The 13,702-nt window shown below is 57.5% G+C and overlaps 1 protein-coding gene across 6 annotated transcripts in view; it reads right to left on the bottom strand.

The window, feature by feature from the left end:
- PAX6 (paired box 6) overlaps window positions 1-10,575 on the bottom strand; it is a 34,958-nt gene extending 24,383 nt beyond the window's left edge. The window contains exons 1-2 of one of the 6 annotated variants that reach the window (XM_004263963.3): window positions 10,414-10,575; window positions 3,458-3,651 (exon numbers count right to left, since the gene is read on the bottom strand). The gene's annotated coding sequence lies outside the window, so the exon portion shown is untranslated. Of the gene's footprint in view, window positions 1-3,457; window positions 3,652-3,750; window positions 4,352-10,413 lie in introns of those variants that run through there. The other 5 variants (XM_033409923.2, XM_012537114.3, XM_033409864.2 and 2 more) reach the window with 5 other exon arrangements.
- Between the last annotated feature and the right edge of the window lie 3,127 nt (window positions 10,576-13,702).

Here is a 13,702-nt window from a genome sequence, read left to right as displayed (position 1 = left end):
TGGGGCCTACTGGGAGGGCTTCGGAGCCATTACTCCTTCCTTCAAGAATTTCACCACCCCAGTTGCCCGAAGGCCCCCAGAACCCAACTCTTTGGTTACCCCTTTATCCTTCACTCTCTCCCTCAAAGCTTCCCAGTCAGACCCCCTCTCTACTCACTTCTCAGCCTTTCTGGGACTTTGAAAGTGGCAAGCTTAACTTTTTTCCCCCCAAACCTCACTTATTGTGATTAACTTATCTTTTGGTGTTTAGATCTTCCCCCCTTTTACTGTACTGTGACACACGCTGTCTACCTCGCCTCACTGCTTTAAAAAGTATGAACAGGAGGGGGTGAGCGTGGTCGACAAAGCCTACAGAGAGTGAACAATGGCTTCTATTCTCCAGCCCTCCCCAAACCCAAAGAGCAAAACCGAGTCCCCCTAACCAGCAACACAGCTTCCAACCAAAGGTACCAACAACCCACCAACTCACAAAGGGAGCAGAGGGACACTTCTTGCTTTGTAATTCCTGACCCAGTGCTGTCCCCCAAGGTTACGACCTCCTCCATCACCTCCCTCCCTGCCTTCCCTTAAGAAGAAGGTTCTGGGGGTGGGGTTGGAATAGAAAAGTAATTTCTTGTTATAAATATCTGGAGGTAATTGTGTTACTGGTGTGAGTTGTTAGGGGCTGTAAAAAGATACAACGGCACCGTGGGGAGCTCAATTGGGAAGAGAGAGTTACAATAAAGAACCCATTCAAAAGGTTTGCCAAAAAAAAAGTAAAATCATTAAATAGTCACAGCATCATTTTCCCTGTTTAAAGACAAAACTAAAAGTTTTATTCTTGTTTTGCCTATTATGATTATTAATTTTGCCTGCCTGCAAGCAAAGAATCCCAAGAAACACATTTTTTTCTCTTAAAGGCCATTCATGGTCTAATTTATTAACTACCTGGGAGGCAGCTTAAACCCGTAAAAATAAACTTAAAACTTAGACTTTCCCCCAGCTTCCCAAAGCAGCTTGGTAAATATTGGAGAAGGCAGAGGGCTACCTAGTTAGCCCTCGCTGGGTTGGCTCCCAAAGCCTTCCTCCTGTTTCTCAGTCCCCAAGACCAAGTCAAGCCAAGGACAGGCAGAAAACCCAACTTTGCACAGAATGCCCAACCCCCCTCCCCAAAGTGGGATTCTGAAACTGCACATAGTAGCTGGTGGGGAGAGGTGGACTGGAATTCCCCCAGAAGGGTAAAACTTCCTAAAGCCATACTGTAACCCACACTGTACCCAACCACAACCGAATGCCCCCAGCCCAGCCGGTACATTCTTGGAGCCATTTTTTAAAAATCACTAGCTGATTCCAGAGAGGCCTAGCCGATTAATTTTCCAAGCAGCTGGGAAGGTGGAAGCATTTCAAATCCCGGTTCTGCTCCTTTCCCACACCCCTCTCAACTAAGAAGCTATCTCATTACTTAAGTAATCGTTAACACTTAGTGCAAAAGCAACCGGGGAAGCCGGGTGTCCGACACCCGGAAGCAGTCGCCTGCGGAGAGACTAGACTCCCTCCACCTCAGCCGCAGCCGAAGCCCCCCCAGCTCAGCCCAGAGCTTCCTACGGCCCCAGCTGGGTCAGAGACCCACTCGGGAAGGAAGGAGTCTCCAAACACCTCAGAGTCGCCCTGCCTTGGTCCACTAGGCCACTGAGCCACTGCCTCCCTACCCCTGACCCAACCTCAGCTTTTAACGCTGTTGTTGTTTTAATTACTTAATGCTCAAAATTCATCTCCAAACTTCTTAGCTAGGGCGAAGGGGAGAGGAGAGCTCACTTTCGCCCACCGCCCCCCCCCGACCCCCAGCCAAAGAGTAATTACCAATTAAGATGACAAAGTTTTACTCTCTAGGGCCAAATAACGACAAATCAAATTGCCTTCAGACATTTGCAAAGGTCACCGGCTATAAAAAATGTAATGTCAACGGCAACAACTATTATTTCTCCTCCGTAAACTCGCCAGGCTTTCAAGCTCTTTGCTTTTCATCTCATTTTCTGCTCCCACTCCCCTCTTCAAACCTTCCCAAGTTCGAGTTAAACGTCCAATATGGCTTAGGGAGCTTCGGATCATATGTGAAAAAAGAAACCACCGTTCACTTTGTTTTTAAACTTTCTAGAAATCACTCATGACTGGAGGGCCGGGTTTTAGCACTCAAAAAAGAAAGCATTTCCACTTGAAATTCAACTCCATTTCCCCCCAATTACACTTGCTAAAATTCAGGGCTATTATGGTGCAGGGAGACTGAGAAAATCTGCACAAGGACAGAGGCAACAACTTTATGAACTTTGAAAAGACACTTTTCCTCCTGGGGTCTTAGAATCGAAAAGCTCTCAAATTACTCAGACTAATTAGCTGGGAGAGGACGTGATCAGACGAAGGGGAAAGCCAATGCTTTCATATTGATTTTTCTTAAAGGCCTCACAAAGGAAAAAATTCAGGAGCTTTGAATTAAAAAAAAAAAATCCACCTTTCCACCTCGAAACTTGTTGAAATGGCAACACCCGGTGCAGCTTTGTCAGAGGAAGACAAGGAAAAATACCCACCGAGCGCTGGGGGCCGGAAGACAGGGAGGACCCCAGCTTTCGCAGGGCGAGGGCGAAGGTTGGGGGAAGCCTGGGGAGCAGAGAGTTTTCAAGTTCCGAGCTCTGCGCTCAAGTTGGGGGCCAGAGCCTGGGGTCCTGATGGAAGCTGACAATCCTCCCGCTCGGCTCGGAGCTCCCTCGGAGCGCGCGTTCGACCGCCTCGGCCTGGCAGCTTCCTTCCCGGCTCCCGCTCTCTCGCTCTTTCTCTCCGCATCCGGCGTGGGGTTGCCGTGCCGACTGACTGCTCGGGCTGGCGGCGGGCGCGGTGGCCCTGGGCGCTCGGGCGCCCGCGGATTCCTCGGTGCCCGGGAGAGCGCCGCACAAAGCCGGAGGGCGGGCGGCGGCGCGGCGAGCCGGCTCCTTCGGCGCTCCCTCGGCGCGCGGCCCTCGGCGCGATCGCTGGGCCCGCGGCTGGACAAAGCGGCCGGCGGCGGCCAGTCTCTGCAGCCGTTCCCGGGCCTGCGGCACCGCAAAGCCTCTTCGTCCTCTGCCGCCGGCCGGGAGCATTTGGCGACGTTGTGGCCGGGAGCCGCGGCGGCTGCGTCGCCCGGAGCCTCGGTTCTTCCTGCGAGCTCAACCCGCGCTGGCGCTGGCGTTGGCGCTGGCGCTGGGGTTGAGCCGGCCGGCCGCCGCGAGCCCTGCGCCGCTCCCGCTCGCCGGCCGTCGCCCTCCGACGCGGGCTTTCGCTGGAAGTAGAAAGTTTGGGCTCCTGCGTGGAAACTTCTCCAGTCCAACTCTCCCGGCGTAGCAGTGGGGGAGGGGACCGGCGAGAGGGAGGAAGGAAGGGGGGGGAGGAAGGGGGAGACCTGCCTGAATATTGCAATAAAAATGAAGCGAGAAGAAAGAAGCGGACTCACCTTTCTGAGGCATCCTCTCTCGTCAAAAGCTCCTGTCAAGAGTTTTGTTTGGTTGGGTTTTGTTTGTTTGTTTGTTTTCTCTTGTTGCTTAAAGACCACAACGGTTTGAAATGACGGTATTTTAAAGGAGTTGCTGGCGAGAGTTTACTCCAAGGACGCTGCTGGTTTGGTATGTGAGAGCAATTCTCAGATCCCTGGGAAGGAGACAGAGATTGACAATAAAATGGGCTGTCAGCGGCTGGAGAGTGAGAGATAAAGAGTGTGGGTGAGGGAAGTGGCTGCAGCCAGCACACCTATGCTGATTGGTGATGGCTCAAGTGTGTTAATGTGTGTGTGCCGGCGCCCGGCCTCGCATCCACCGCTCCTCACTGGCCCATTAGCGAAGCCTGACCTCTGTCATCATCCTCCAGCAAAACACTTCCTCCTGCGCCTGAACCAGAGCGGGAAATGAGGCCGAGCCACGGTTCGCTTTTCAAACCCACTAATCACTCCGCAACATGCAAATGTACGGATCGCTCCCACACAAAATATTGCTTTATGCAAAGCAGCGCCGGGGCCTCGCGCCAGCCGATTGGATGCTCCCTCTCCCCGCCTGGTGCAATTGGTCCGTTTGTTTGAATATGAATACACTTGTTTTCGGCCCCGCCGGTGTGTCCGGGCTGCTTTCCCCGGCGCTGGGCCCCCGCGCCTGGGCTCTGGGGCTGGCGCTCCAGACATCTCTAGGCTCGGAGCGCTCCGGGAATCAGCGCGGGCCGCACTGTGGCCGCGAACTTGAGGGGTCGAGTGAAGGCCGCTGAGCTGGGGGGCGCGTCCCCCACACCATTAAGCTGGGCGCGGGACTCTCAGCTCATGGATGGAGCAAGTTTCTGTAGTTCTGCGCGTCCCTCTTTTGCCAACTCCAGCGCAGCTTGGCCTGCTGCCCCGCCTCCGCCCGCCCTCCCCTCCCGCCCCTACCCCTACCCCTACCCCTACCCCACCTCCGCCTGGGCGCTGGGACGCGGAACACAGCAGTGGCCGCGCCCTAGCCCACCTGGCCGCCGAGAAGAAGAAGAGAAAAGGGGCATGAGCGTCACTGGGTCCTGGCAGACACACTCCCGCGGAGGCCGAGGCGAAGCTTAGGCCGAGAGGAGGCCGCCCGTTTGGGAACTTGGCGAGGCCGGGCGGCCTTCCCAGTCCAGGCCTCCCGGGCCTGCCCATTCCCCCACCCTCTCTCCCCCGGCCCTTTCTTCTGTTCTTTCTTCTTTCGGAAGGCGCGGTGCGCAGTGGAGCGGAGGCACAGCCGGGGCTGGAGAGGCCCGAGCAAACACGCCACTTACTTTGTGTACAGAGGGTTCTTGTGAAAAGCCTGAAGAGTCCTCACCAAACACTCACCAACTTCTCCCACGTGCCATTTGTTGACTAAGTGCGGCTGCTTTTCCAGGCGCCCGCCCGAGAGGAGGGGACGCGAGGGGGAGATAAGAAGGGAGGCGGGGGCGGAGGCCTGGAGTGGAGGGAGACTACCAATGCTGAGAGAGAGAGAGAGAGAGAGAGAGCGAGCGTTCGCCATTGATGTTGGTGTGTCAGCATGTATCCGTGTGTGCCACCCGTTATCTTGTGTGGTGTGTGAGTCTCTCCGCACCAAGATTCCCTCTCCTGGGTCTGCTCAGTCCACGGAGACAACTCCCCTTCAGCTGTTGCCAGAAAACCGGGGAGGAAAGTAAGTAAATGGCTTTTCTCTTCTGACCACACACCAGAAGTCCATTTGTTGAATGCCGGACGATTAGGACACACCTCAGTACACTCCAAAGGCTCCCCTCGGTGCCCGCAGTTAAGGTGACGGGGAGGGAGCGGCTGCCTAGTCCTGCAAAATGCCGAGCTCTCTCGGAGCTTGCAGGCCGTGAGGCAAGGAAGGGGGAAGGTTTGGGATGGGGCACACACCCCAGGACCTGGCAAAGGAGAATGGGATTGGAAGAGCTGAAGCAGGGAGGCTGACAGGAAGCCACCGCCGGGTATACCTGACTCCTCTTGACTTGTGAAAAGTGCTAAAAGTCAGAGCTCATCAGTAAAGTCTGTGCAACCTGAACTCACAGATGACCCGCGGCGCGGCGGCTGCCCCTGGGACCTGGGACCGTGAGGACGCTGCAGGCTGTGTTGGGCCGCCGCAGGGCCTAGTGTGGGTCTCATGCTCTCCTCCCCAACCCAGACCCACTAACGCTGCCGCCAAGGAGCCGGGCAGAGCTCCGGGGTGAGCGGAGGCCTCCCCAGTCCGGGTCAGGTTTGCGGTAGCACAACCCGATTACCATCTCGGCCTGAGGAAGGCCCTTTCCGCGGTCCAGGAGTACTCAGCGCCGGGAGAAAAACCCAGACTAAAGAGGCTAAGGAGGTGGCGCCTCCTGAGCGAGACTTCGTAGGACCGCGACTTTCAGTGAGGCAGCGGGCCCATCCCAGACCAGCGAGAGCCTGCATCCTTTTTCTCTCCCCTTTTACTTCTCAACAATCATTAAAGAAGCTCGAACTCAAGTCTACTGAGCATAAGAGGCGGGGCGGGGGGGGGGGCGGGGATGGAGGAATCCCAGAGACTGTCCGAACTGGAGGCGAATATCATTTTTACAACCTCTCAATTAGCGACCGAGTGGATTAGCACCTTCTTAAGCTTTGCCTCGGAGAGAAGCACCATAATCTTGTTGCTATTTCCCCCCAGGGCCCTGGCTCTTTGAATCAGCTCCTTCTCCCACCCCACCCCACCCCCAATCCCACCTCACCTCGGAGAAAAGTTTTAACAACAAAAAATCGTAAGAGGCGAGGAGCGGGAGTGAATGCCACTGACGTCACTGAGTGAAGGTGGGAGCTCAGAAAAGGACTCTTGAAAACCCCTCTGCACAAACAAGAAACAAAAAGGACTTGGCAGCTTCCAATGTGTCAATATTTGGAGGGGGGGGGATCTCAGCCCGGAGGGAGGCAGAGTTTTCAAAGTTTAAGGAGAGCCGGCTGGAGAGGAAGATTTCCTGTTCTCTCTGGGCTAGTCTCAAGGAGGATGGGGGTGCCGTTCCACCTCGTGGGTCGCCTCGCGCCCTCTGCCAAGTACCTGTTCTGGGGGCGACGCGGCCGACTGGGGGACTGGGACGGAGATGCAGCGCGCGAGGGCCAGAGGTGTGCGCAAATTTGAGACAATTCGCAGGTCGCCATTTTAATTGCGGCTTCCCACACCACCGAGGCCCACTTGCTGCCCTCCGGGAGGGGGAAGGAGGGGGGTCGCGCCTTTCGTTTTCTTTCTCGCCTTTTCCCGTCTCTCCCCAGGTTCCTACCCCCCGTCCCCCCCCCCTCCTTGGCGCCCTAGGAGGACTTCTCTCCGGCCTGTTCCCTCAGGGGCTGCCCGGGTCATCCCACCCGGTAGGGAGAGGCTGTCTTTGCCTAAGGAGTCACGTTGGGGCATCGCCGCTCGCCCAAGAGTGCCTGGAGCCTCTGGCTAATACTGGTGCGTAAGTGTGAGGTCGGGCAGCATCTCACCCCCAGCGATCCCTGGCATTCGCCCGTGCCCGCTCTGCAGATTTCCCGCGCGAAGGCGGCCTCTGGCGAGGCAAAGATGTGCCCAGCTCTTGGGGGATGTACGTTCGGTTCCCGGCTTCGGAACCAAGAGTCTTCCACCCGGTGTTGTGACACCTCTGAACTGCAGCTTTACACCGCGAAGCAGAGGAGCGGTGCTGGTGTTCTGGGAAGGGTGGAGACGAGCATTTCTTTCAAGGAGGAAAATCTCCGCAAACACCTGCGTCACTTTGCATAGCCTCAAACGGCTCTCTCTCCCCCAGGCCCTGGGAAGGTGGGTTCCCTGGATAGCGGAGCTGACGAAACGGGTCAGACGAGCACCAAAGGCAAAGGCGCCCACCCCTGTTGCCCAGTTCCAGGTGCCTCCTCCACTGGGGGCCTTTCTCCCTCTCTTTTCTCCAGCAATCTGCGGGTTCCCAGCTCACCCGGCAGCCTCGCCGAGCCCAGAGCTCAGAGAAGCCGAGGGGAGTCGGGAGCCGGCCCGGTGGCGCCTCCAGACTGCGGCCACGCTAGGCTGGGGAAAGACGCGGTGCCCTCGCCCTTCCTTGCCTCCTGCCAAATGGCAAGTGTGTCACGGCACTCTCTAGGTTCGATTCTCTTCCATTCATGTTGGCCGGCAAGCGTCTCTTTCTCTTCCCTCTCCCCCCCCCCCACAAAATACTTAAAAAAAAAAATTGTCCAACTGTGTCTCCCAGCAAAGAGGTCCCTGCAGCCCAGCAGGTCGGACTCTCAAGCCTTTGCTTCCCGGACCCTACATGCTGTTGTCCAGATAGGGACCAGGTTTAAAACTCTTGTTGTGTAGGACACTTGCAAGTAACGGCACTCTCCGATTTTTGCAAATATGATTCCGAGGAAAGTTTGCTTTCCATTTCATCACCCAGGACAGTTCTCCATCTCTCATTTCCCTGTAACCTCCACCCTCAAGAGGCAAGAGTTCAGCTTCAAATGAAAAGCAAGCCAAGACCACGTCAGTCCCTTCTCCCTGGAGATCCCCTCTCTAAACAGCTGCCTGTTTTAAAGGCCAGGGACCGAGTCCTGCAATTTGTCCTGGATTGGAGCAGGGAACACGCGGGCTGGGAACTGGGGGCTTTGCTGGGGGATTTGAGGCCGGGGAAGGAGGAGGGAGCAAATGTCATGGCTGGCTCATTCGAGCAGCCAGGGAACAGGAGCTAAGCATATCCTGACGGGCTTTTAAAATGACATTGATTGGGACAAGCTGTTCCCCACCCCAGTAAGAGTTAATCTGCCTGTTAATCAAGGCACTAAGGGGCTCAATGCGAATTTTATTAGCGATTGGAGAACAGAGGCGGCAGCGAAGGATCAAAAGCCGGGATCCCAGATATTTGTCAGCCCGGTCACCAAAAAAAAAAAAAAGTATTATCAATTAGAAAACAGTTCGATGCTTTTCATCACTTCCTAACTCAGTCTCACAGATGATGACTTACAAACCTGACTAGCGGGGAAAACCGAAGCCTGGGAGCAGCCAGCGGCGAGAGGCGGGGGAGGAGCTGCGGGTTGGCTCTGCCGAGTTCGGCCCGCGGGAGTTTAGGAATCCTCAGCCTGGGGCCCTGAAGACTCAGATTCATTCCTCCCGAGAGCAGAGAGAATGATAAATAAATATCACTACCGATATCGACATCCATCCCTCCGGGTCAACTCCCCACTGCTCTGGTCGGGCTCCTGAGCCGGGTGACGTCTGGCCCCCGCGCGCGGCAGCGGGGCGTGCCGGAAAGTTTGCACAGCTAGAGGGACTCTCCTTCCATCTCTCCCGCGCTGCCCCCTTCTGCCCCGGAGGGGCGTTAGGTTCCCTTCGGTTTTCCTTTCAAATTCTAAAATAAATAACAAACGTCCAGACTCTGGGGAAATTTGAATAGTAACTCATTCAATAATCCAAATTATATGAGAGGGCCTAAGAAAAAACAAACAAAAACAAAAAACAAGCCAACCGCATACGCCCTCCGATCAAGGAAGGCGTGGGATTGAGAAGGCGACAGAGGAGGTCACCGGCTCGCCCTGGGCGCGGGGCGAGGACTCTGGTCAGAGGTAATTATGTCACTGCGTTTTCTCGCCGTGACAGCCGAATAAACACAATCTCCAATAAACATCTCTAATGAGGGAGGAGGCCCGAGCATGGCTGGGTTTGATTTATGACTGGAGGAGAAGGTCCGCTTCCCACTGCGAAGCGGGCAACCTGCTCGCCGCCCAGCTCTGAAGAAAGGAACCCGCGAAGGAGAGGACCCACGCCCAGGTAAGGCGCGTGGTCGCGTGGCCACTTCTCTCCTTCCCCTGTTTCCCGGACAAGGTGGGTAGGGGGCGGCCACTGCTCGGAGTTGGGCGGTGGTCCTGAGCACCTGTCACAGGTGCCTGAGATACAGATGTCCTCCGAAGGTGCCCCCTGAAGGTTTAGAGAGGGGGCGCCAGGAGCACGAGTGGTAGTGTGGGGCGAGCCCGGGCCTGACCGAGAGGTCTCCCCAACCTCTCAGGCGGGTGCTCCCGTGCCCTGCGTAAGCCTTCGTGGCATCTCCGGCTGCTTGGGGCTGGCCTCCCGGAACTTTCGCCCAGTGGAACCACGAGGTAGTTGGGGGTCGTCTCTTCCCTGACCCACTTTGGAGAAACTTCTGGCGCCCGGATTGGGTCGTCCCGGGGGCATGAGAGTAGCTGGGCGCTGCTCTCCCCGGCACTCAGAGGCCCGACTACCCTGGCGCCCACAAGCTTCACACCGAGGCAGCGAGCGCAGCGCCCGCGGTAACACGAGCCCGCGTTCTAGTTCAGTGAGAATCGTTAATTATTAGGTCTTCCGAAGTGAAGCTCAAATCACACGCTGGGTGCTTTACGCGCTGCCCAGCTCTGCGGGCAGCATTCTTTCGTCCTCTCCTTTCTGAGAAACGAACTCCTATCGCTAAGACTGTTTCAGTGCAACCATCTACACTTTGCAACCGCGGGAAACTTTTGCTGCACTTCGCCCGACCTGCGGCGGGGCGTTTCTACGCGCTCCAGGCTCGGGTGGGGACCTTTGCATGCGTGAATGTCGCGAACTGCTATTCGGGGGAGTTCCTGGCGCAAACTGCCTCCCCCCCCAGCATTTCTCACGATCGCAATAAGCTTCTGCAGACAGTAGCAGCAGATCCCTGTCTCTCTTCCCCATTTCCCGCTCACCTCCCCCAACTCAGCACCCACTGGAAGTCCACTCAGGAGACTGGAACATTTTGCCACTTTTGCAGAAAAGCACGCCCGGCAAAGACAAGACAACCTCCCCCCCTCCCCAATCTTATCCTGCCCTCAGTAACTCCCCTCCATCTTTGTCTCCTTTTAAAAGCAAAAATCAAGCCCCTGGGCTACTTGGGGGGGGGGCTTGGTTTGGGGACACCCGACGTGGGCAGCGGAGAGGCGGCGCGGGTCCCGAGCCGGGCCCGGGCCGGAGCCCGGGCGGTTACCTGGGAGCAGAGGGCGGGGAGGCAGGTGAGCTTGGCGGCGCCGGTTCCCACACTTCTCACCGCCGCTCGGCAGGAGAAGTGGCAGATCTGACAGCCGCGTTCTACGCGAGGACCTGCCCCAGAGTTTAAATGTCAATGATAAGAAAAGAGGGTGCTCAGGCAGGCGCTAACTTTCCTTAATATCCATGCCAGGGAGATCCCCATTGGCTGCCCGACCCGCGTGACGTCATGGCGGCCAGAGTTGGGCTCAGCTCCGTTCAGACTAGAGCTCTTGCCGGGCGGGAGCCTCCCTCCCCATCCCGAGTCCTGCCCGCTCCGTGCCCTGCCACGGCCTTCCTGGGCCCAGCCCTTGGCTGCCCACGGGCAACCTGTCCTGACCCGCCCCGCCCTCCTTTAGGCCGTAGAGTCAACCCCAAGGAAACTAGTCCTCCTGAGCTCGCTCTTCTTTCCCGCCTGGCGCGCGAGTCCCTTTCCCCAGGCTGGGCAGCTACCTTTCCGGGTGCCCACCCGATCCCCTCTTCAGATCCTCCGAGGAAGTCACTTCATCAGAGAGACCGGAGGTGGCGCTGGGTTGAGAGGGAGACTTGGCAAGAATCGTTCTCAGGAGGAGTTCGAGGAGCGATGGGTACCCCAATCTGGCCATCGCGCCTACATGTCACCAGCTGGGTATAGACGGGGTCTCGGGAAGAGGACGGACAATCCCTTCCCTCAGGCTAAGCCAAAGTCCTCGCCAGGCCCGCTGGGTTCTCAGGAGGAGAGCCAGGAACGGAGCCTGCCCGAGATCCCCTCACCCTCTTGGGTTCCAGTCACGTAGAAAATGTAGGTGATTTTATTAACCTTTGACTTGGGGGTTAACTGTTGCCTTTGTGGCCTAGAGGAGTAAAATAGGAAAGTCCCAGATTATGAAGTCAAGATTCCTCTTCTCAGAGCCGAGGAAACAACAGAAATTGAGGCGGGGTTGGCAGGATACCGACCTGGTGGTCTGTGCTTGTTTTCCCTTCACCCGCTGTGGAATGGGAGACGGCTTAGTTGAGCTGGGCCTGACTATCTTGTGACGGGGACTTAGACCCTCATTGTCATTCTCGTGTTTCCCTCCCTCCTCCCAAACAGGGGAGGGGGTTTCTCAGTGTCCAATCCCTTCCTTCTCTGCTTCCTTCCGGGTCTCGAACTTGGAAGTGACAGAGGTCCGGCCCGGAGGGGCAGTGGGCGCTTGAGGAAGTGGCAGCAGGGGAAGTGGTGGGGCTTGGATTCACCTTTAGGCAGCTGGTGGGAGTCCTAGCCCTGGTAGACCCGGGCGTGTGTGTGTTGAGGCTAGAAAGGGGACGTCTAGGCCGGAGGATGACCCCAGGGCCAGTTCCTGCGCACCTTGCTTGGGTGCGGGCGACAAAGGGAGAGAGGAGCACAGATGGTGCCGAGGCGTGAGAGGTCGAGCGGTTCCCGCTCCCGCCCCCGGCACATCTGGATAGGTGTGTGACTTCGCAACCGGCCGGGAGGCGGCTCCAGGCAGCCCGCCTGAAGCCTCCTCTAGATCTGGCCCCCTCTCCGGATTTGATTTCTTCTTTATTTTTTTCTTGCTCAGCCCGTCGAGGGTAGCGATGGAAAAGGGAAATGGGAGCCTGTGGCGGAGAGGTCTAAGCGTGGTGTTTTACTTATTTACCAACGTTTCCCACACTTCCTCGCCATCCCAACTCCCCATCCATCCCCCCATCGGCCACTCTAATCTGGGCCAGAACCCAACTGCGGTCCGGTCTCCCAAGCCCGGCTGGGCCTGGGAGTGGCGCTCAGGGAGGAGTTTGCTCCGGTTTCTCCGCTGCCCTCGGCCACCTCCCGTGACCTAGTTTCTAGGCAAGTTCCTAGCTCACCTCCAGGATCTGGTCCAGACCCCGGCCCCAGATATCCTGAGGTCTCCCCCGCCCCATGGTCTGCCTTGGAGTTTGGGCTGCTGCGGTAGGCCCCGGGCCTGAGAAGGCCTTCGGACCGCCCTAGTTTCTGTCAGCGGCTCGCTCCCCACCGGTCCCCTCTGTGCCGACCGGAGGCCGCCTGGAAGGCTGCTCCGGGCTTGTTTGGAGTCCGGGCCATTAAGTGTGCGCGAATCCCTGCAACCCAGCAGGGTGCTCGAGAGCGACGCTGGAAACGCCAAGGCCGCCGCCTTCTTATCTGCCTGTCAATAAAGGGCGCGCTCCGGCCGCGCAGGAGCACGGGGCGGTGGCGGCGAGGCCGGACTAGGTCCTTCCGCGCTCCCGGCCAACGCACAAGCCGCTCTCCATTTGCCCCGGGCACAGAAGGCAGGGCGGGAGGAGGCTGGCGCTGAGGTAGCCACCGGGGAGGATGCAAGTTGAGCCGCTGCTGCAGCTCGGTACCCCGGCTGGCTTGTGACCCGGGAGCCCTCTGGAGATCCTCCCAGAACCCGGGATCCGGGGCTCCCCTTCAAGCCCGTCACCGGCCTTGTGGGCAGCTCGTTCGGGCGCAGCTCCTCGTGGTGCCCAGTCCGCGAGGCCCGGCCTTGCCCAACCTAGGCAGAGGCGGACTCTGTAGGCCGCACCGGCCGGCAGCGCCGGCAGCAGGGCACCGCGGGCGGCCTGGGGGCGTCATTGATGACTTGCAGTCCGGGGATGCGGAGTGAGACCTGAGGCGGGCTGCACGCGGGGTGCAAATGGCCAGCAATGGAAAAGGAACCCCTTTCCTTCCAGGCTTCCCCCCAGCTCAGGCTAGCCCAGACTGAAATTCTGGGCAGTCCCAGGCTCTGATTCTCCACGGCAGCAGCGAGCGAGCTTTGCAGCCGCCGGGTCCGCGGGGGGTGCGGTGGGGGGAAGTTCCCTGGTCACCCCTGGCCTGTGACTGCGGGGAAGCCCAGAGCTTCCCTTCCAGCCGAGGCGGGGAGGAGGATGGGGTTAAGGGGCCTGAGATAACGGGTAGGAGTGGAGGAAGGGAGAGAGAGGAACGATTACAGAGCGAGGCTTGCTTGGAAGGAGACTGGGGGAGAAGATAGAGAGCCCGTTCTTGGCTTGAACGGTAGCTGAGATCTGTTTTTCTTGCCCAAGGTACGTTTCTCTCTCTCTCCCCCCGCCCCTAACTACTTTATGCAAATGAAGAGGCGTCCAGATTGGCAGAGGCCCTCCCGCCGGACCTGTGATACTGGGTGTGTGGGAATTGATTGTCTTTTCACTGAGAATGGGCACTGAGTCTCCTAAACAATTGAAAAGTAGAAATGGATTTTTCCACTTTAGTATTTTAATTTCATTTTACTATGTCTGGACGATAATGCATCCTGTTAACTTCTGTTTTTACT

This window comes from Orcinus orca, chromosome 8 (genome assembly GCF_937001465.1).
Source record: "Orcinus orca chromosome 8, mOrcOrc1.1, whole genome shotgun sequence".
Classification (NCBI taxonomy): domain Eukaryota; kingdom Metazoa; phylum Chordata; class Mammalia; order Artiodactyla; family Delphinidae; genus Orcinus; species Orcinus orca.
This window is presented reverse-complemented; position numbering and strand designations above follow the sequence as displayed.